We start from the raw sequence: 22065 nt of genomic DNA on the forward strand, positions 1-22065 counted from the left end.
GATTCAGAACAGTAATCCCACCATGATGACTGCAGTTTTGTCTGTTCTTGTCAGTTGCTCAGGCAGTGGAGAAACGGCGTGAGACCCGCCCTGCCTGGGGACCCCCCCCCTGTTGGTCAAAAACGCTCGGGTAGGGGACATACGGTATTGGTAGCCGTCCTACCCGGGGACTCCATCCTAATCTTACCCGTCGCGGCCGATATGCACCTCATTCGACCTTTTCCTTTGGATGATAAACATATGGATGATAAACTTAGCACCGGTCCACCATTGGGAAGTGTGCCGTGTCCTAACATTTGTTTTGAAAAAAAAATGGGGGAGAAGTCACATACTGTGACCAATTATAAGGGTTTAATTGGCCCCAAGGACAGACACACTAACACACCGGATATTAAACCAAGGTAGTTACAGATACTATGCTTGTTTTACAGAACTTCAGAAGCTCCAGGACCGGAGAAAAACAGAGAACACAGAGAAAGAAAAGAAAGAGGACAGCCATGAGGACTCCTTTCATCGTGCACAACACTCTTTTTATGAACATTTGGTTGCGCGGGAACGCGGACCCCATTACTCCAAACCCCCCTGCCATTAATGTTTCACTGCCCCGCAGTACCGAGGGCCCAGTCACCAGCCACGCTGCATTATCCTGGTGTGCCAAGTTCATAACTTGGTACTCCTTATCGTACGTTATTGAGGCACTGTTAGCATTGGCCATACTCTGCTGTGCAGTACAGACCATGCACCTCCGCAAGTGGAAAAGGAGAGCGTACCGCGCTCGAACCCCGGTATATCGGATCCGATCCCCGATATTCGGCTATGACCAGACCCCAGACCCCCGAGACCTATGAATAATGAAACATGCAACCTGTAAATAAAAAGAAATGTATGATCCTGCGCTTGACTGCCAAGCCAGGAAAGAATATATGGAATATTATGAGTGTTGTTGTATGTTTAGAGAGATAGGATTATGCAATGCTTGATGAGTTGTTTAAGTAAAGTTAGAGGTTCCCAGTTTTATTTTTTTAGATACATGCCCCTGCCTGACATAGCGCCGTCAAGAATTGTTTAGGTAAATGTTTGTGCATAGCTAGGGACAGAGTAGTGGCCATGTAGGAGGTGCCCCCCCCCCCCCCCCCCCCCCGTCAGGGAATGGAAGAAACAAATTTATGTGATCCTTCACGCTTCGCGTTAGGATCACAAGGCGGGATTGTAGCCACGTAAAATGGCTGCTTCCCTATTAATTTGGCCAAAACCCGATTTAAAATGGCTAACCGAAAAGGCTGATGGGAAAAGCAGACAACAGGACACAAACGGACAGCTGCAGGCAGAATATCATATTCGGCTCTGGGGAAGTCGGCCCAGATCGATACTCAGGACTATTAACAGCCCATCAACCCAGACATCTGCAGTTATACTCAGGACTATTAACAGCCCATCAACCCAGACATCTGCAGTTTAATCGGCTATCCCCGGGAACAATTGCAACATATTAGCAATTGAATACCGGGCCAGACCTGTCGGCGCCTGCAGTGGCCGAAACAAAGGCAGGTGAACGACCACCCCCCGATCGGGGAATCGCCTCACCATTGGACACAACAACCCCAGAGATTGGGAACAAACAAGTCCAATCACTTGGGACTCAGGGTCAAGGGCCGCCCCGAGAGGCGGGAAGCCCCTGGGCCCTATAAAGTGAGGGGCCAAGTTCAGATCTCTCTCTCTCTCCCTTCTTCTCCTGCTCGAGACCTTCGCAAGAACATCAACCAGAAACAGTAAGTTTGACTCCAGCGATCGCTACCCGATAAAGACTCCTAGCCATCGACCTGTATCAGCCTTTTTGAATCCCGCGGGCCAGATCCGATTCGATAAGCCATTCGTTTCCCTGACCTGGTGGGCCCTTCCTAAAGTTAAGTATTGGCCAGTAGCGGTAGGTTTCTATATAGATAGTAGGATTATTGTGTAAACATTACTTGTTGTTTCTAATAAATGACCGTTGATTTCAATCTTACTAAGCGGTGTGCTCTTATTAATCATAACTCGAGCTTGAACCACGTGGCGGTATCAGAAAGATACCTGGCGACTCGTGAGCAAAGGTGACGTAATCAGAGCTAATAAACTAAGGCTAATAAGAGCAACAGGCCATGGTCAGTTTTGCCTTGAGTTCCCTCCATTCGCGCTCATGGGCAGGGAGCCATTGGAAGTCTGTCGTCTTCCTGACCAGGTTCCTGAGAGCCGTGGTATGAGAGGCGAGTTTAGGGATGAATTTCCCTAAAAAATTGACAATGCCCAGAAACCGGAGGACCGCCTTCTTGTCCTCTGGTGTTTCATAGCTGTGATGGCAGCTACCTTGTCCGCATCCGGCTGCACGCCCAATTGGGAGATGTGGTCCCCGAGGAACTTAAGTTCTGTCTGACCTGTTGAGGTGTCGGCCATGCTCATGTATACATCTGAATACGCGCTGGAGGCGACTAATATGGTCCAAATGATTATGTCCCAGTATATCATGATGCAGACACACACTGATGGACACACAATGGGACCAATCAACATACACAACACCGCAGCCAATCACCAGTGAGAGCCCACGCACTATAAAGACAGGGGACATCAGAGTTCCCGCTCATTCGAGCTGCAGCTAGCTAGGAGGACAGAGCTCACAGCCTGCAACACAGACATTCACCATGTGCTGAGTGCATCAACTGGTTAGGACAAGGCAAAGGTCTTTAGTTAAAGCTGGTATAGTATTTACCCACAGTTCAAGTATGTTTAAATAGTTAACCTTTTAATAAAATAGTGTTGCACACTTCAAGTGTTCGTGACCTGTATGTGATCCAGAACACCCAACACATCAATCGACATAGACGCGAACACCTTCAATACCTTCCATCATTTGTTCCATAATCCTATGGAACACTTCTGATGCAGAGATGATCCCAAACGGCATCCTGTTGTAACAATATCTTCCAAAGGGGGTTGTTAAACGTGCAGAGTTTCCTGCTGGATTTACCGAGCTGGATTTGCCAGAATCCTTTTGAGGCGTCGAGTTTGGTGAAGAGCTTGGCGCGAGCCATCTCACATGTGAGCTCTTCGCGCTTGAGAATTGGATAGTGCTCTCTCATAATATTGTGATTTAGATCCTTGGGATCAATGCAAATTCTCAATTTGCCGGAAGGCTTTTTTACACATACCATGGAACTGACCCAGTCGGTTGGTTCCGTGACTTTGGAAATCACTCCTTGGTTCTGGAGGTCCTGCAGCTGCTGCTTGAGGCGGTCCTTAAGGGGTGCTGGGACCCTGCGAGGTGCATGCACCACAGGCGTGGCATTCGTTTTTTAAAAAATCTTGTAGGTGTATGGGAGCGTGCCCATGCCCTCGAAGACGTCGTGGTACTGGTTGATAATGGCGTTGAGCTGCGCCCTGAAGTCAGTGTCCTGAAAGGCAGACGCGTCAGCAGGAGAGAGAGAGTGAACTCTCTGAACTAGGTTCAACAGCTTGCATGCCTGCGTGTCAAGCAGGGAGGCTTTCGAGGAACCCACGATTTCAAAGGGAAGGATGGCTTTGCGTGACCTGTGCATCACTTCAAGTTGGCATGAGCCGCTGGCAGCAATGGCATTGCCATTGTAATCTAATAGCTGGCAGGCTGATGGAAGGATGGCTGGTTTGACACAAAGGCTTTGGAGGTCAGACGAGATTGGCGGAGGCACCAGTGTCCAGGCGGAATCGTATTTGGGACCGGTTGACCGTAAGGGTGGCACACCACTCATCGTCCGGATCGATGCTGTATACCAATAGAGGCTGGATTCTTTGCTTCGGGGACACCCTGTTTTTTGTAATGATACCGACTCGAAAAGGCGCCTTCGGGTCCTCGGTGTCAATATTGGGTAGCAGGTCCGAATCGGGCTCGGTGACCGTGGGTTGAATGGCCCGGACATTCCTGCGAGGCTGGCTGGAGCGACGAGAGTTGGCAGGCTGAGCTGATCTGCATAAAGCAGCATAGTGGCCAAGTTTACCACATCGCAGACATCGTCAGGATTTGGCAAGACATTGCCGCTTTAAGTGGGTGGAGCCACAGTTGCCACACGTTGTAGCGTCAGTACGTTCGCTGCGCCACCGCGCATGCGCGGTGCGGTCATACGTGGTGCGCGCCTGCGCAGTACGTTTGTCGACATCGACGTCCCCTCGTTCGGTGCGCAAAAGCGCGGGAGTCTGCGAAAAGCGCGCAAAATGGCCGCCCTCATCCAGGGTGAGGCCCTGGAGTTGCTCGATTGCTTGGACCCGTTCTGTCTTGTGGGGTCCTTGCCGCGCCATTTCAGCCGCTTGGATGTGGGCATACCGACTAATGGCGTGTTCGTGTAGCACACAGGTCTCGATGGCAATCGCTAGGGTGAGCTGCTTTACCTTGAGGAGCTGCTGGCGTAGCGGGTCCGACTGAACACCGAAAACGATCTGGTCGCGTATCATGGAGTCGGAGGTGGACATGTAATTACAGGACTGCGCAAGGATGCGGAGGTGGGTGAGAAAGGACTGGAAAGGTTCATCCTTACCCTGCAAACGCTGTTGGAATACATCGCGCTCAAAACTTTCATTCACCTCGATGTCGCAGTGACTGTCAAACTTAAGGAGGACCATCTTGAATTTTGATTTATCTTCACCATCAGCAAAGGTGAGAGAATTGAAAATGTGGATGGCATGTTCCCCGGTCGTGGATAGGAAGAGAGCGATCTTCCTGGTGCCTGAGGCAGCTTCCCAGTCTGTGGCTTCAAGATAGAGCTGGAAACGTTGTTTGAATATCTTCCAGTTGGCCCCTAGGTTACCGGTGATGCGGAGCGGCGGCGGGTGGACGCTGTCCATTTTGCAGGATGGCTGTATGCTGGTGGAAGGCAGATCACTTGCAGGTAGGTCTAAGAAGTTCTAACATCCCTTAACTCCTGGTATCATGATGTGTTGGGTGCTCTGGATCCGTGGAACACATACAGGCCACCAACACTTAAAATAGAACAACACTATTTTATTAAGCTAGAAACTGTTGAACATACTTTCACTGTGGGTTAACACGATGTTAGATTAAACTAAAGACCTATGCCTATCCTAACCAGTCTATGCACTCAGCACATGGTGAAGATCTGTGCTGTAAGCTGTAAGCCCTGTCCTTCTGAGAGGCTGCATCTCGAATGAGCGGGAAAACTGATGCCCCCTGTCTTTATAGTGAGTGTGCTAACTGGTGATTGGCTGCGGTGTTGTGTGTGTTGATAGGTCTTGCTGTGTGTCCATCAGTGTGTGTGTATCTGCACCATGATGTACTGGTGTATATTATGACAGCTATTACCTACACCACCCCACTCATGGTAACCCAGTTAAGGAATGCGTGTAACAAAATCACCACATTTGAGCCCACTGTGGACCCACATAGCTTCTTTGAAGAAGTGCGTCAACAGAAGGTTATGTATGGTCCAGACAAAAGAGAAGAGGTGAAGTTAATAGTGATGAGCCTTGGCCAATCCGTACGATCAGCTCTACATGAGCACCAAAATGTAGGAGGGGGGACCCTAGGCGAAATGAAGAACGCCATACTAGCCGCTATCAGATCCAATAAAGGGGATCCAGTAGAGTGTTTGAATAAATGCAGACAGAGGAAAGGGGAACATCCGACTGACTTTGCCGGTCGCCTCTGGATACGTTTTAAGGCAGTATTTGGAGATTTAAACCGTGCTAACTTAGATGCTGAAGACACTACTAAATGGTCCCGCACTTTAGTTTCACATGCCACAGAAGTAGGTAGGAAGACTTGCGCAAACTACGACCCAGCAGAGCAGATGCATAACGAAGCGTGGGTACTCAGACGTCTATCTAGGGCATGGGAACAGTCGCTGTAGGAACAAATACAACAGAATGGTTCAGAAGGTGCCACGCACCCAGTTAGGACTAATCAGGAACCGAATGGATACATGAGGGCAGAGGAGAGGAACAATATCCAAGGGAACAAACAATACCCCAGAGAGCAATACACCAGATCACCAGGTCCACCCCACGCACCCCCGAGGGTCATGTTACAATTGTGGGCAATCGGGACACTTCGCCCGCGAATGTAGACAGAATCCGGCACCTTATAACCGATATCAAAGACCAGAGGGACACCTTAACCCCCCGCCAAGAAACAATAGCCCCGACCACCATTGCCACCGACGCCAACTAGAAGGCACCGCTCGCCCCATCCATACCGTAAACGCCCGTGCAGATAATCTGGCCTCTAACTCCCTCGACTGACCCAACGTGGATCTGTGATACCGCTGGGATAATGTCGGAAGGCCGGTAGTCACAGGCAAAGTCCAGGGTCAGTCAGTCGATTTTCTCTGGGACACAGGAGGCTCCCGGACCATGCTAAATTCATCCGCTCTATTCCTTGAAACCCCCTGGCCAATTACGGACACCATCAGATTAAGTGGATTCACTGGGCACATGCAGGAAGGATACATTACAGCCCCTATACCTGTCCACCTGGGAACCATAGCCACTAAGCACCCTGTTCTAGTTGAACTACCCCCAACCGCAGAGCACATTTTCGGAATGGATTTCATGAACGCTAATAACCTCTCATTTGACCCCATAAATAGGTGTGTATGGCAGATGTCTACAACAACAAGGGCCCCTGTAATGCTACCAGTCGGTTATTATGTAAATAGGATCTGCTCAGTGGGGGAATACTGGTTTAATCCTTTAGCAACTAGCGCTGATGCGACCATCAGGGAGGTGCTCACCAAACACAAAAGCGTCTTTGCTGCGAACAACGATGATTGTGGGCAAATTCTAGGGGACGTTATGATCTCAGGCCCATACCCTGAACCGCAGAAACAATACGGCTTTCCCCAGCAGGCTGAGATCGAAATCTCCAAGGTAATAAACAGTTTACTGAAACAAGGTGTAATTCAACCCGTTGCATCCACCAACAATGCTCCGATTTGGCCAGTTAAGAAACCAGATGGCCCATGGTGCCTCACAATTGATTCCCGTGAATTGAATAAAGTTACCCCTTTAACAGCCCCCACCATTGCCACTGTCAAATCCCAAATTTCTTTACCCGTCAGTCTGGCCTCAATAAAAGTCGAGATGGATTTGCAGGTACAGCATTAGTTATTTTATTTAGCTTGCAAGCTTGATTCATTTCACAGAGGCATAAGACACATCCAGTCTCCTACACCCCGGAAAGCGAATGAACAAAGAGACAAAGGGATCTCAGCAAATCAACTCAAATGGTATCAAGTTTCACATACACGATTCCCATAGGTCATCCTATACCCCTCCTGACCTAGTCAGACATTCTGATTGGCTCACTTCCAATCCCTTCCTCTGGCCCCTATTACCCAGCATCCCTTTCTCCTCCTTTGGTGGACACACCTCCTCCTTGCTTTGCCATGCGGTCTGAAATCCTTTGTCTGTGAACTCACCAGAATGAGACTGGCCTATCTCTACATTACATTAACTAATATTTCTAAAGTAACTATTTTATATCACATTCGTCATTCCCTCCTTTTATCATTCCATGATAACCGAACTATCCAACCCATAGCTACGGTCCCTCATCTAAAAAGATCTGTCACTGCATTTCCAATTCCTGGCGTAGCCCCCCTTCATCTGCTGCACCCTCATGGATTTTGACAGCTAAGATTTTAGGGGCGTTGATCTGTTCCAGTGTACCCCGCATTCTACCCATCACACATTTAAGGATGGCTGGGCCCACAAAGATGCAGCCGATAGCCACCACTAAATACATGACCATATTTATCAACCAGTCCTTCCAACCTCCAAATCCCCAGTTACCCCAAGCGCCAGGATCCTGCATTCCGTCCAGGTGATCCCATATGTGATCCATAAATTTAGTGATGTTAGCGGTCAAGTCCTGAACTCCCATGATACACTTGCCCTGCACTATGGCGCATACCCCACCCTCACGGGCCAGATGATAGTCAAGAGCATACCGGTTCTGCATTGCAAACAACCGTAGCTGAGACAATTCCTTGGTTATTGCCCCGAGGGCTCCCAAGGTTTCATTTCCCAAGATGGTAAGGCCACAAATAAAATAATTCCTATTGCTGACAGCCAAGGAACCCCCCAGTAGCCCAGTTTATCTAGCTTCGAAACGCCCATTCGGGCCGCCTAGCAATGCAGAAAGCCCTCGTCCCAACAGTGATATGAGAGACATTCCCCCAGCCACAAAGGAGCTGGTGGCCGGCGTTCAATGGAACGCAAGTGGTGTTGTAACAAACGCATTGGCCAGGTGCCTGGGTGATATGACACCTCCTGTCCGTACAGGTGGGAAACAGACATGTTATATTCGTTTCCACCTCTACCAGCAAACAGCCGTATCCTTCACTGCTGCAACAATTCTCGTACGACCGGGAATCCCTATTGGGAGTGAAATGGCTAGGTATGTACGCCCCCCACCGTTGCAGCCTATCATACTGTGAATGGGAATTATCCCGAGGAAGGGGAAGGCAAATGGTGCTGAACCCGGATCGTAAGGAAGAGTGACTTGCTCGGGCGGTGGCTCGGAACGCTGACAATGAACCACCGTTTGGGGAGTGCCCCAAAGCGGTGAAACAGAAAATAACCTAGACACCGCTGCGGGGTTCGGTTGGCAGACAACCCGTCCGTGGCCATACAAGCGGTGGTAAATCTGGTAGAACTGATTCATACTACCCAGGTTTTCCTCAGTTTGGCCTTTAACTAACTTAAGTATATCTCCCGATAACCTACGTTCTAGCTGTACTTCCCTTCTCACACGCCCCGTCCTTTCTCTCGTCCCTCTCTCTCTCTCACAATCGCTTCCTACGCTCTCCTGACGGTCTGATGTTACCTTTATCGCACCAATCTTAACACATCCAAAATCAAATTTACATGTACTCCAAAAACAAGGCAATGTCCATATAATGTTCCCTTCCCATCGCCGGGACCGGTGCAATTGCTTCATGACTCCTGCATTCCCCTTAACTTTGACGACCTTCCATGAGTCGATACCATGTCTTCGTATATGGGGGCAGCGAAGAACATCACCTTTGCATAGGTGATGTATCCTTGTAGATTGGTTGGGGTTACAAATGTAGATAATATTCCCCTTTTCTATGTCCGTCGCCAATAACACTCCAAGCGAGGTGAGGCCAAATATCACACAGACGGTGCGTAGCCACCCCATCATGCTCCACACCTGTAAAATAGCACTGGAGAAGGGAGGCAGGTTAATCTGTCCAAGAAAATGAGGCCCGTTATCAGAACTCAACTGAGCTGGTCTACTCTACCGGGGAATGATTTCCCGCATCAGAACTTTAACCACAGTAGCAGCTTTATTATCGGTAGTCGGATACGCCTCAACCCATCTGCTGAACCCATCCACAATGACCAAAACATATTTATAACATTGACACCTTTCCAACTCAATGTAATCCATTTGGAGCGTCTCAAAGGGACCACTGGGCAACGGGGTTTGCCCCATCCCACAAGGGATACCTTTTCCGGTGTTATATTGCTGACAAATCAAACACCGATTACTGATACTCTGGGCCAACCCCTGCATTTTAGGGTGCCACCAAGTGTCCAGCAACAAATCACTAGTCCCCCGAGCCCCACAATGAGTTGCAAAGTGTACACATTCGATGACCCATAAAGCCAGTACATCAGACATACAAGTCTGATGTGCTGGCGTGGTCCATAAAGAGGAAAAAGAATCATATGTACAACCTAACCATTTCCACATTTGTTTATCAGGAGCGTCCTCCTGTAACCTTATGACGTCTTGGATGGTTGGCATTGATTTGTCAGAAGCAGACATATTTATAGTAGATCGTTTAGTCTGACTTAACATTTTAGGCACCATCACTTGCTGAATTTGCACGGCTGTCCGCGCTGCACAATCTGCTTGTTCATTACCAACGTCAACTGGGGTCTTACCATTTGTGTGGGCAGCGCATTTAATAACGGAAGTCTGCGCGGGCATAAGAAGGGCCTGCAGTAAGTCATTAACTAAACCCCGGTGGGATATTTGACCACACATAATCATGTCAGGTTGTTCTGACGAAATGTCACTCAAATCGTACCTTATTGTGGTAGTTTCCTGAATCAAGGCTAAACAGTCGTGGCCAGGTGCGTCTTCATGGACAGGGGGACCACTAAGAAAACAGGCTGGATTGATAGTGGTACAGTGTTTAAATGTCAGACGTGGATTGTTCAAAAGGTATACCTCATACCTATTCTGACGAGCTGCGGTAAGATGCTGAGTCTGCAGTTGCCTCAGTAGTGCGATGACCGAGTGGGAGCTATACACCGTAATATCCTGTTTGAGGGTGAGAGCATGTAACGGCTATGCGATGGCATTGATTGAACGTAAATCCTGTACTAATCGGTACTGGTCTGGTTTGGCTGGTTTAGGCACAGCAAGTATGGGGGTGTTACATTCTGATTGGCAAGGGACCAAAATACCCTGTTGCAACAGCTCTTGAATTAATTTGTCTCCAGACGGAGCAGCTTGGGATTTCAGGGGGTATTGCCGAATGGAAGGTAGCTTTACATGATCCTTAATCATTACCTTTATAGGTGTAACATTTGTCTTTCCCACTTGTGATGGGTATTTCGCCCAGACCTGTGGATTGACATATTCCAAAACATCATGTCCCCAGTGATGCTGCAGTCGAGTGTTAATTGTTTCAGGGACCTCAAAATATTTTATGGCAGTGCCGTCCGGCATGACTTGAAGTGCGTACTCTGTTGGATCCGAATGATCCACTGCCCTCCTTACCATTTGCCCCAGATCCCTGGCATGGTACTGGTCGTGGACCTGACGTGTAATATGAGGGCTTACCGAAGCTGACTGTGGCCATAAATGTGGTGGTATTGTAACAAAATCGGCTGTACCTTCTTTTCCCGTGACTGTGGCTGTAACCTTGACTGGCCATTCGGTCCCAATTAATGGCCGGTATTTGTCCTCCAACTCCCTGTTTTGTCCGGTTCTGTCATAGGCCAGGGTAACGTGATGCAGTGAATGTTCAATGTCTAACGTCCACCACTGGGGGTGATAGAAATATAGCACTGTTGTCTCATCCTCCATGATTGGACTGTTACCCCTTCGTCTCCGTACTCTAGCTGTAGCTGGAAGATACACCTGGAAGTAAATCTCGGGCCAACAAATTACAGTCCAATCCAGTAGTCACTACAAACTGATGATCTGTAGACTTATTCTCGTAAGTGACTGTCACAGGTTCAGAAATAGGATACTCACACACCTGTCCTTAGAACCCTGACAATTGCTGGGTGTGGTCGGATAATGGTAGTCGAAGTTCTGATTGCACAGAAGACATGGCTGCTCCAGTGTTGTTTACAAATGAGTGATGTTAATCTCCTATCTGCAGAGAGATAATAGGTTCCCTGTCCGATTGGAGAGTCCTTATTACTAAATTAGCTAGTCAATCCTGTGTTGGGAAAGGGTTTGCCTGGGAGAAGTCAGTGTATCTCGTCTGTCCTCCCCTTGGTGGGTACCCCCTCCTTTGGGTCGGATAATCTCCTTCTGCTTTTAAAGGGGCATTCCTGTTGCCAGTGATCTGCACGGCTGCAATTAAAACATGCATTGCTCCCTCTATATCTGCCCCGTCCTCTTCTCCCAGTAGACCAATGGCCCCTCAGAGGGGGCGGCGGTTGTAAAGCTGTTGGTGCATACGGTGGGCCATAAAAAGGAGCTGAGGGTCCCTTTTGGTGGGTTTGATATCCTCCCCCTCGCTGATCCACCCACCCAAAGTCACAATATTGGGGCTCCTGCTGGTAAACTACCATTTCTGCCGCTTGTTGGGGTCGCAGATCATCCTTTTTCATTACATACTCAGTCTTAACCTTTGTAACTGAGCCTCCTTCCTGGCCTATACCCTCCTTCCAATAAAATCTGACTGCCCTTGCCATCTGGGAAGGGTCGTTCTCTGTCCAATTCATGTTATTACATTTCACAGCAGTAGCCACAGAAGGTGGTAGGCAATGCATTAACATAGCACAATATTGAGGGGAATTCTGACCATTTTGATATGGCAAGTTGCTTGACTGCCCACGGTAGATTTCATTAAAACGCTCCAGAAATTCCTCTGGCTCTTCAGTCTTCTTAGGTTTTAGGTCTAAGATAGCAGAAATATTTATGGGCTTTTGAAATGTGCTATTCAACGCATTCAGGATCTGTGTCCGTCTATCGTCGTCTAACGCATGGGCTTGCTGAAGTGCGGCGTGGCTAGCATAATTCAGGTGATTGGTATCTTCCTAATCGGCAACTGTCTCCGAGTCTCACCAGGGGGCACTCTAGCTATTTCCTCTGGTTCTTCCAAGACTTCGACGTCCCTCCCTGTCACTAGAGGGAGTTCTTTCTCTTCAAAATCATCTGTTGCAGCTCCCTTTGTTCTGAAATTTGCGGTTTCCCCTTGGTTTGGAGGGATTTAGGTGGTATGCTTAATTGTTTCTGGTTAGGATCAAGCCCTTCTCTTGCTGTCCGAGATCTGGTCCTAGAGCTAACTGGGCTTGCGGAACAGAGCTCCTCTTTCTCTACTGATCGTGAAGATGGTAAATCAGGACCCGCACTATCAACCAAAAAGGGCTGGAGTTACTGGCATGATTGGAATCTGGGGAGCAGTGACTGGATATAAATTATTATACTCTGGTGGTTCTGGAATTAGTGCAGACAATGCTACAGGTGCAGTCAAAACTTTTACTGACATTTTTAAATTATTGAATTACTCATTTTCTGTCAATTCAAGGCCAGCCATTGAACTACGTAGCTCATCTTTTGTTTGACCCGAGACTTTCCTGTCTCTACTTGCGCGTTTTTTGTTTTTTTTTCTTGGCAAAACGATTGAAAAGGTTCTAACAGTGTTCTTTTAAAACTTAAAAATGTTTGAAAATTCAAATTGAATTACTGCAACTTGCAAGCTTAGCTCTGATCTCAACTCAGAACTAAATTTACGATTTGCTTAACACAACTTGTATAACATTTACAACTTAATTAATTCTTTATCTTAACAATTTTTCTTTTAACAAGTTTTTCTTACATTCACAAAAATGTTGGCAAAGTCAACTATCATCTCCAGATTTACACTTTTTAAAATGGTGTCAGTGATCTTCTTTAAGTATCTATTAATTCACAAATAAAATGAGATAAACATTATTTCAAGTCAGTAAAACTTAAGATTCTGGCAATTTCAATCAATTGTTTTCGAAAATAATAACTTTTATCAAAGAGGTGGAGAAACCCACTGGTTTCCTTTATTTAATTCAAAACGTAACTTTGCTGGAGTTCACTGACTCAAAGGAAAGGTATCCGATTACACTACAGGCTGCTGCTGTTATCTCAAGGCCTGAGTGAGAAGCACTGTCTGTCGTCTTTAACTTTGGCTGCTGCTGTTAACCCTTTGAGAGACTTCTGCTTCAACCAATATGCAGCATCCAGCTGTATGGGTGTTCTTGTCTTGAAATTTATCCAAGCAATTCCCCACAATCTCAACTAGTCCTCAGAACTGCGTTTTTCGCCACGACAGTCCAAGGGTACAATTTTTTTTTAGCTTAATCAACTATAGATTTAAAACACTCACACATGGAATTGAATCATCTTCAGATTTAAAAACACTCATTGAACTGAACCCTCATCCTGAGGTCACATCAGCCATAAAAACACTTATACTTGACTGAACCTCCATCTACTAAAGTCACATCAGCCATAAAAACACTTATACTTGGAATTGAATCATCTTTGAGATGTCCCATCAACCCAAAACCTAACCCAAGCCGAATCAACAATATGAAATCCCATCAATTAAATTTCTAATCCCCAGACTGACCTTTGATTTCGTCGAGACGATCTTTCCGTACCAACCGCGAGTGACCAGACTAATCAGACGATAAGAAGAGGGGAAAAATCAATGCGCGGTCATTTTCCAGCTGTACATTGTGGGCCCTTTTTCCCCATCCTCCTGTTCATAATCAGTCTAATTCTGATTTCGCAGTTGGTCAGAACCGTCTTGAGAAATCCCGGGTTTTCGGCACCAATTGTCAAATCCCAAATTTCTTTACCCGTCAGTCTGGCCTCAATAAAAGTTGAGATGGATTTGCAGGACAGCATTAGTTATTTTATTTAGCTTGCAAGCTTGATTCATTTCACAGAGGCATAAGACACATCCAGTCTCCTACACCCCAGAAAGCGAATGAACAAAGAGACAAAGGGATCTCTGCAAATCAATTCAAATGGTATCAAGTTTCACATACACGATTCCCATAGGTCATCCTATACCCCTCCTGACCTAGTCAGACATTCTGATTGGCTCACTTCCAATCCCTTCCTCTGGCCCCTATTACCCAGCATCCTTTTCTCCTCCTTTGGTGGACACACCTCCTCCTTGCTTTGCCATGCGGTCTGAAATCCTTTGTCTGTGAACTCACCAGAATGAGACTGGCCTATCTCTACATTACAGTAACTAATATCTCTAAAGTAACTATTTTATATCACATTCGTCACCACCAGTCCCGCGACCATGCTTAAACAGGGAGTGCAAGCAAAATATTTCACCGTGCTAAATATTAGCAATGGTTTCTGGCCCATTCCTTTAGACCGAGCTTGCCAATATAAATTTGCTTTTACGTTCCAAGGTCAGCAGTACACATGGACGTCTCTCCCACAAGGATTCCAAAACTCCTCCTCCATTTTCCACAGACAGCTAGCTGCTCGTCTCTCTAAATTCTCCTGCCCTGAATGCCTAATTCAGTATGTAGGTGACCTGCTCCTGCAAACTGACACCAAGGACGAGCACGTGGCTCTGCTAACCGAATTGCTAGCCCTGCTGCAGTCCATCGGATGTAAGGTGAACCCCAAGAAAGCCCAAATAATGAGGGAGATGGTACTCTATTTAGGGACAATTATCACCCATGGCAAAAAGGGAGATTGAGCAGAAACGCATAGACACCATCATAAAATTGCCCCTGCCCCATAATGTAAGTGCACTCCATTCATTCCTAGGATTGGTAGGATACTGCAGGAATCATATTGATGGTTTTGCCACCAAAGTCGCCCCACTCTCAGAACTCTTAAAAAAGAACACCTCCTGGAATTGGCTTCAACAGCACATAGGCGCAGTAAACGATTTACAGCGCACCTTAGCAACAGCCCCTGCTTTACAACTGGACCCGGACCCGGACTTGCCATATGCCATCGAGGTGGCAACCACGGAGCAAACCCTTTCAGCAGTACTCCTACAAGAACGAATTGGCAGATTAGAAGCCTATGCTCCTAGAGTTTTAGACCCCATAGAACAAGGATTTTCTGGCTGTGAATAGCACCTGCTTGCAGTCTTTTGAGCAGCTCAATATTTTGCCGGCATCAAGGGACTCAACCCAGTCACAATCCTCACTGAGCACATCCCGACTCAGCTTCTGTTGGATGGTAGACATGAGGACGGATAATCAGTTAGCCAGGTCTATAGCTTTAAAATTGCCAGGACATTTAGGAGCACAAGCAGCAGAACTTGCAGCCATAGCCTATGTAGTCGCCCACCCGGACTCTTTCCCAATGCCTGCGGACATACACTCAGACACCATGTACGTCTGCAATAGTTTGACCGAATTCCTTCCCCTATGGGAAAACCATGGTTTTGTGTCCGTCGACAGAAAACCCCTACCCTCAGACCCTTATTGAAACATATACTTAAGGAAGCCATCGGCCACACGTACGGCATAATTAAAGTGAAAAGTCATCACCGCACCTCCCCACCCGGTAACTGCAAGGCAGACAGACGCCTTAGCTAAAGCTGGAGCCGCAATGGTCACTTCTGGCAGCCACCCGAAGGTGAGCAAATGTATGCAATCCAGGTATCCTAAACAAACATCGCAGATTTATCCCAAGACCAGAATGCAGACGTATCCTTCAAACAAATTTTAAGTGGCACCTACCCAGCCCCCTATGATAAATGGAAGGAAACACTCACTATCAAGGATGGCAAGTTTTAAAAGACGGAATTTATGTGGTCCCCGCCCAGACAGAAATCAGCTAATACACCAGTTCCACAACGGACACGGACATCAGGGAATACACACTAACATTGCCCGTTTAAAAACTTTGTGCTGGTGGCCTGAATTGAAGAGCGTTGGCACCCATGATGTCGAGAACTGCCTCATTTGCACCCAAAACAATCCCGACCGTTATGCAAAGAAGGGACAATTAAGACACACCCGTCCTGTAGAAGGCCCCTGGACAAATCTGCAAATCGATTACATTGGTCCCCTCCCCCTGCAGAAATGGTTTCAAATATGTTCTGGTCGTCATCGATACTTTTGCTAAATGGGTCGAAGCCTTTCCCACTCGTTCCAACATAGCAAATGCTACTGTAAAAATTCTGACCCATCAACTATTTGCGCGCTGGGGTCTTCCACGACTACCCTCTGCTCCGCCACAACCCCAACCCCCCGCTCTGGTACCGTGACCCAGCTCACAGACTGGTGCGCAATGACGGATCAGACAATTCACAGACCCACGCGGTACCCAGCACACATAATGTCATGAACCTGAAGACGCGAGTCTGGCGGCCAGGAGAGGGGGATGATTCAGGGAATGAGCCTCTTTTGGGGAATTTAACAGAACAGCTGAGGCATGCACTGTTCTAAGCAGATATCTGAGGTGTCCAGGTGATGATAAGCGGACACCTACTAAGAATGAAGGTGTCCAATTTCTGATGGAGCCTGCCCTCCTACTTCTTCTTCCTCAACTTTTCTTTTTCAACCCATGGTTTTAACTCATGTCGGCCGAATCTCACATACCTCATCAGGCTCATACATCGGCAATCACACGAATCAAACTCATAGAAGTACACCACCGAATTAATGGTTCAGTAGGCCAAGAACATTCCACATCGTAGAAATACACTGCAGGATTGCCACCCGCACTATGGTACACCACCAAATTAACATTCTGCATGGAATCACATGAATACAAACTCTTCCCATTCTTCGCGGTCACCCAGGTAGAGAGACACGTCACTGATCCCCGCCCTGCCTGAGGACTGCAAAATGGTCAGGTAATGGGGCAGCACGGTAGCCTTGTGGATAGCACAATTGCTTCACAGCTCCAGGGTCCCAGGTTCGATTCCGGCTTGGGTCACTGTCTGTGCGGAGTCTGCACATCCTCCCCGTGTGTGCATGGGTTTCCTCCGGGTGCTCCGGTTTCCTCCCACAGTCCAAAGATGTGCAGGTTAGGTGGATTGGCCATGATAAATTGCCCTTAGTGTCCAAAATTGCCCTTAGTGTTGGGTGGGGTTACTGGGTTATGGGGATAGGGTGGAGGTGTTGACCTTGGGTAGGGTGCTCTTTCAAAGAGCCGGTGCAGACTCGATGGGCCGAATGGCCTCCTTCTGCACTGTAAATAAAAAATACTATGAATGCTCGGGTAGTGGAGAAACGGCATTTCCCCCGTCCTACCCGTGGATCTCACACATTCGTCATCCGTAGCAGCCCATACGCACCACATGTCACCTTCAAACTATCTGGAATGGCTTTCTGCACACTACACTGACCTGGGCAGGTCTTAATCTTCTCTTCAACTCTGACTCTATACTCTCTGGCTGGTTGTGGGATGAGGAATGTATTTCCACAACGTTCTATACTCTGAACTCTTATCTCTTCAATTCTTTCTTTCTAGACCCCTTTGGGTCGTTCCCACATGCGATTTACACTTAATATCACTGCTGCCATGGCAACAAGGGCTGTTCTGAACTCAGCCCTTACAAGGTTGGAACTTCGGAGCCACACTGAATTCCTCTGCGCTCCTGCGACAAAACTTTATAAAACTGACCGCCCTGAAATTTGGCTGTTTAAGCTAAGCCTCAACCACCCATGGTTGTGAGTAAGATGGAGACCGGTCGAAGAAAGTATCTGACCACTCCACCCCTCGGCCAGACAGGCTGTGAGAAACACACATACTTGATTTCCAGCACGTTACTTTGCATTTCTTGTCTCTCTCCTAACACTTACTTAAAACAAAAATGTGGGAGTCCCACATGGTGACAATCATAACGGATAACTGGAATAAGGGAGAGAGAGAAATAAGGACCGATGTTAAACAAAGGTAATAACACGATACTATGCTTGATTCCCTAGGAATACACAGATGACAGACAAAACTGCAGGGTGAATCCAGGAAGACTCCTCCCAGTCAACATCATGATCAGAGCCGCCGGGCTCAAGTTACAGGATAATCTAAATGCACAAGATAATGTAAAACCGTTACCGTTACACTCAGGGTACCTATGGTTTGCACCACCTCGGGCAGGGGAATGTGAGGACGGTACTTTATGGATAAACCCCGACATAAGCATCCTATTCGGGTGTAATAATCAAAGGGCAATATACAAAAGGCCCAACAGGACCACATCTACATGCTACATCAACACAACCGGAAAAGGGGAATTGGTGGGAACTTATTAATGAAGGGTGTTCCAAAATTGGATGTTTAAAGAGAAGCCCAGGGAAGGGATTGGGAATTGGACAAAATTGCCCCAGGATACTCACAAAGGGTAACTTGGCCCTGCACAGAATCAGGATAGGACATAAGCCAGCCCCAAACACTACCACCCGACGAACCAAGACCACCGCCAGTCAGGATACCGCCCAACAACTGTTAGAAATCGACACCAAAACCCCCACCTGGTGGGAAGACATTGCAAATTGGAACCCCCTTTCCTACTTTTTCGAGACCCTCCTCCTGATTGCGGTAATATATATTGTCATCCTCACATTCCAACTCCGTAAATGGAAGGCAAAAGCCTCCCACCCCCAGATATATACGGTCCGAGCCCCCCTTTTTGGAATTCAATAAGAAGGTACCCTGAGAATGTACAACTTATAATCGAATGTAACAACTGCTGCTGAAATGATATTAATGATAAGATAAGTAGACTGAAAGATGATGCTGCTGGTTTAAATTTTTGTTGTAAATAAGTTATTTAATGTATGAGCAAGCAGCATGAGAGTAGATTAGCTTAGAAGTGAACTGTCTTTAAAAATAAATATAATTGAGAAGTGAAATAAATTAATTTTATAAACTATGTATGTAATAATGACTTAGGTAAAATTGTGCATACATTTAGGATAGAGTAGAGTAGGACCTGAATTGACCAACAAGTGACTGGGGAAAACAGGGAAGGTATTGGCTCAAGTCTGTGATCCACCACGCTTCACGTTCAGGATCAAGAGGATGGATATGTGACCATCTAAAATAGCCGCCCGCAAAAGATAATGGGAATTGTGGTCAGGTTGGGACACAGAAGATACACAGCCCCTGTGTATTGTGCAGAGGAAACCAGACCTACACAGAAACATGCACCTGCTAAAGGTAAATCACCGATTTCCCCAGGACAATGGGACTCAGATTGAAACCTAGCAGCAGTAACAGACTTGGGGGGCGCCTATTTACCTTATTTGGGAGTGCATACATGCCTTGGACAATAATAACTAGGACCCGCCCAGTTATCAAGGTACCGCCCCTAATTGGCCAGAATCGATTAGGGTGATCAAAACCCTATCGATCCATTGGATCCCGAGTTGGGACCGCCCAAAAGAGCGCGAAAGATCAGAGGATAAGAACTGCGCAACCAACATTCTTTCTCTTTTGTGACCGGTCTCTGCCTCACCAACTGCAGCACCTCGACCAGCCAAGTTCAAGGACCCGCGATCGCTACCTGAAGGACGAGCCGTGGCCTAGACGTACCTGACGACTTCCAGCCGCCACATGTGGGGATTCAGATAAAGGCCTTGTCTAACCTGCACAGAGCCGGACACTTGAAAGTTAAGTAAAGGTCATTTTAGCTTTTAGGTATAGTTTAATATGTAGCTGCGTGTAGATTATTACGCATAGAACTGAGCCTATGTTTAATAATAAACAATAATTGGACTAATATACTGGCTGTGTGGTCATTTGCATAATACACGGAACGTACTCACATCTTGTAGTTATTATTAATAAAGATAAAAGAGCAACACTGATATATCAACTCGTGGAAACTTTACCCTGTCAAAATTGTTCAGAATTTTGAACACTTCAATAAGATCGCCTCTTAATCTTCTCTGCTCCAAGGAGAAAAAGCCCAATTTCTCTAATCTTTCCTTGTATCTAAAATTCCTTTATTCCTGGTACCATTCTAGTAAATCTCCTCTGCACTCTCTCTAGGGATTTAACATCTTCCTTAAATAAGGTGCCCAGAACTGAACACAATACTCCAAATTGGATCTTACCAATGATTTGTAGAGGTGTAGCATCACTTGCTTTTATGCTCTTTGCCTCTATTTATAAACCCAAGGAGCCTATAAGCCTTCTTAACAATTGTTTCATCTTGCCTGGCTATCTTCAGAGAATTATGCATTTGAACTCTGAGGTCCCTCTGCTCCTGTACTCTCCTCAAAGTTGTACCATTGAGCCGATGTTATCTCCCCATGTTTCTTCAAAAATGCATAACTTCACATTTTGCTGCATTGAAATTCATCTGTCACATCTCTGCCATTTGGACAACTTGTCAATGTCCTTCTGAAGTCACTCAGCATCATCCTCACAATTCACTATTTTCCCTGCAAATTCTCAGCTACAAATTTTGGGATTTTTCCCTCAATGCCTGACCTGGCGACTTCTTTACCTGGAGTCCTGCCAGCCTTTTTAGCACCTTTTCTTCATCAATCACTATACGGCTCAGTTGCTCAACACCCACATTTTCAACTGGGCCATTGCCACCATCTTCTAATTTGGTAAAGGCAAAAGCAAAGTACTCATTTAGTACCACTGCCATACCCTTCACTTCAGTGAGCAGTTGGTGGATTTCTTGACTGAGATGTTCACTCAACATCGCAAGGAATGTGCGGAGGACCTGGCCCGGGCTGTGGTCGACCGTGTGGAGGAGAGATTGACGACCCAGGGACAGGTGATCCAGAAGTTGGAGGAGCTGGCAGTGGAACGAGAGGAGCAGTCCACAGCAATGGCAGCGGAGATCGGGATGTTCCAGGACCAACCGAAACGGCTGCTGGAGAAGGTGGAGGACCTGGAGACACGTACTTGGAGACAGAATATCCAGATCGTTGGTCTGCCAGAGCAGAAGGAAGGATCGGAAGCCGGTGCATATGTGTGGAAGATGCTGGAGAAGCTGATAGGGGAAGGTCCGTTCCCAAAGCCATTGGAGGTGGACCAGGCCCATAGGGCGTTTATGCATAAGCCCAGGGGAGTGAGCCCACGAGGGCGATGGTGGTACGGCTGTATCAGATCCTAGATAAGGAACGCATCATGAGGTGGGCCAGGAAGACGAAACGATGCATGTGGGAAGGTTCTGAGATTCGGGTGTACCAGGGCTTGGGAACTGAACTCGCAAAGAGGAGGGCGAGTTTTAATAAAGTCAATGCGGCCCTGTACGAGACGCAAATAAAGTTTGGTCGGCTTTCCCCGGCCCGTCTTTCGGTGACCTATGAGGGTCGGGAGCTGTACTTTGGCTAGTCGGAGGACTTGGTGGACTTCATGAAGGACAATAACCTGGTAGACAAACAAGGATCTTAAACCTTGACTGTGGAGAACTGAGTTTGAAGTTATGCATTGCCCTTTTAAAAACCTTAGTCTTTCAACTCTGTAATTTAAGTTTGTTGCTCTTATTAGCCTTAGTTTATTAGCTCTGATTACGTCACCTTTGCTCATGAGTCGCCAGGTATCTTTCTGATACCGCCACGTGGTTCAAGCTCAAGTTATGATTAATAAGTCAGCACACCGCTTAGTAAGGATTAAAACAACGGTCATTTATTATATACAACTAGTAATGTTTATACAATAATCCTACTATCTATATAATAAACCTATTACTACTGGCCAATACTTAACTTTAGGAAGAGCCCACCAGGTCAAGGAAATGAATGGCTTATCGAATCGGATCTGGCCCGCGGGATTCAAAAGGCTGATACAGGTCGATGGCTAGGAGTCTTTATCGGATAGCGATCGCCGGATTCAAACTTACAGTTGCTGGTTGATGTTCTTGCGAAGGTCTCGAGCAGGCG

Source organism: Scyliorhinus torazame, chromosome 1 (genome assembly GCF_047496885.1).
Source record: "Scyliorhinus torazame isolate Kashiwa2021f chromosome 1, sScyTor2.1, whole genome shotgun sequence".
Classification (NCBI taxonomy): Eukaryota; Metazoa; Chordata; class Chondrichthyes; order Carcharhiniformes; family Scyliorhinidae; genus Scyliorhinus; species Scyliorhinus torazame.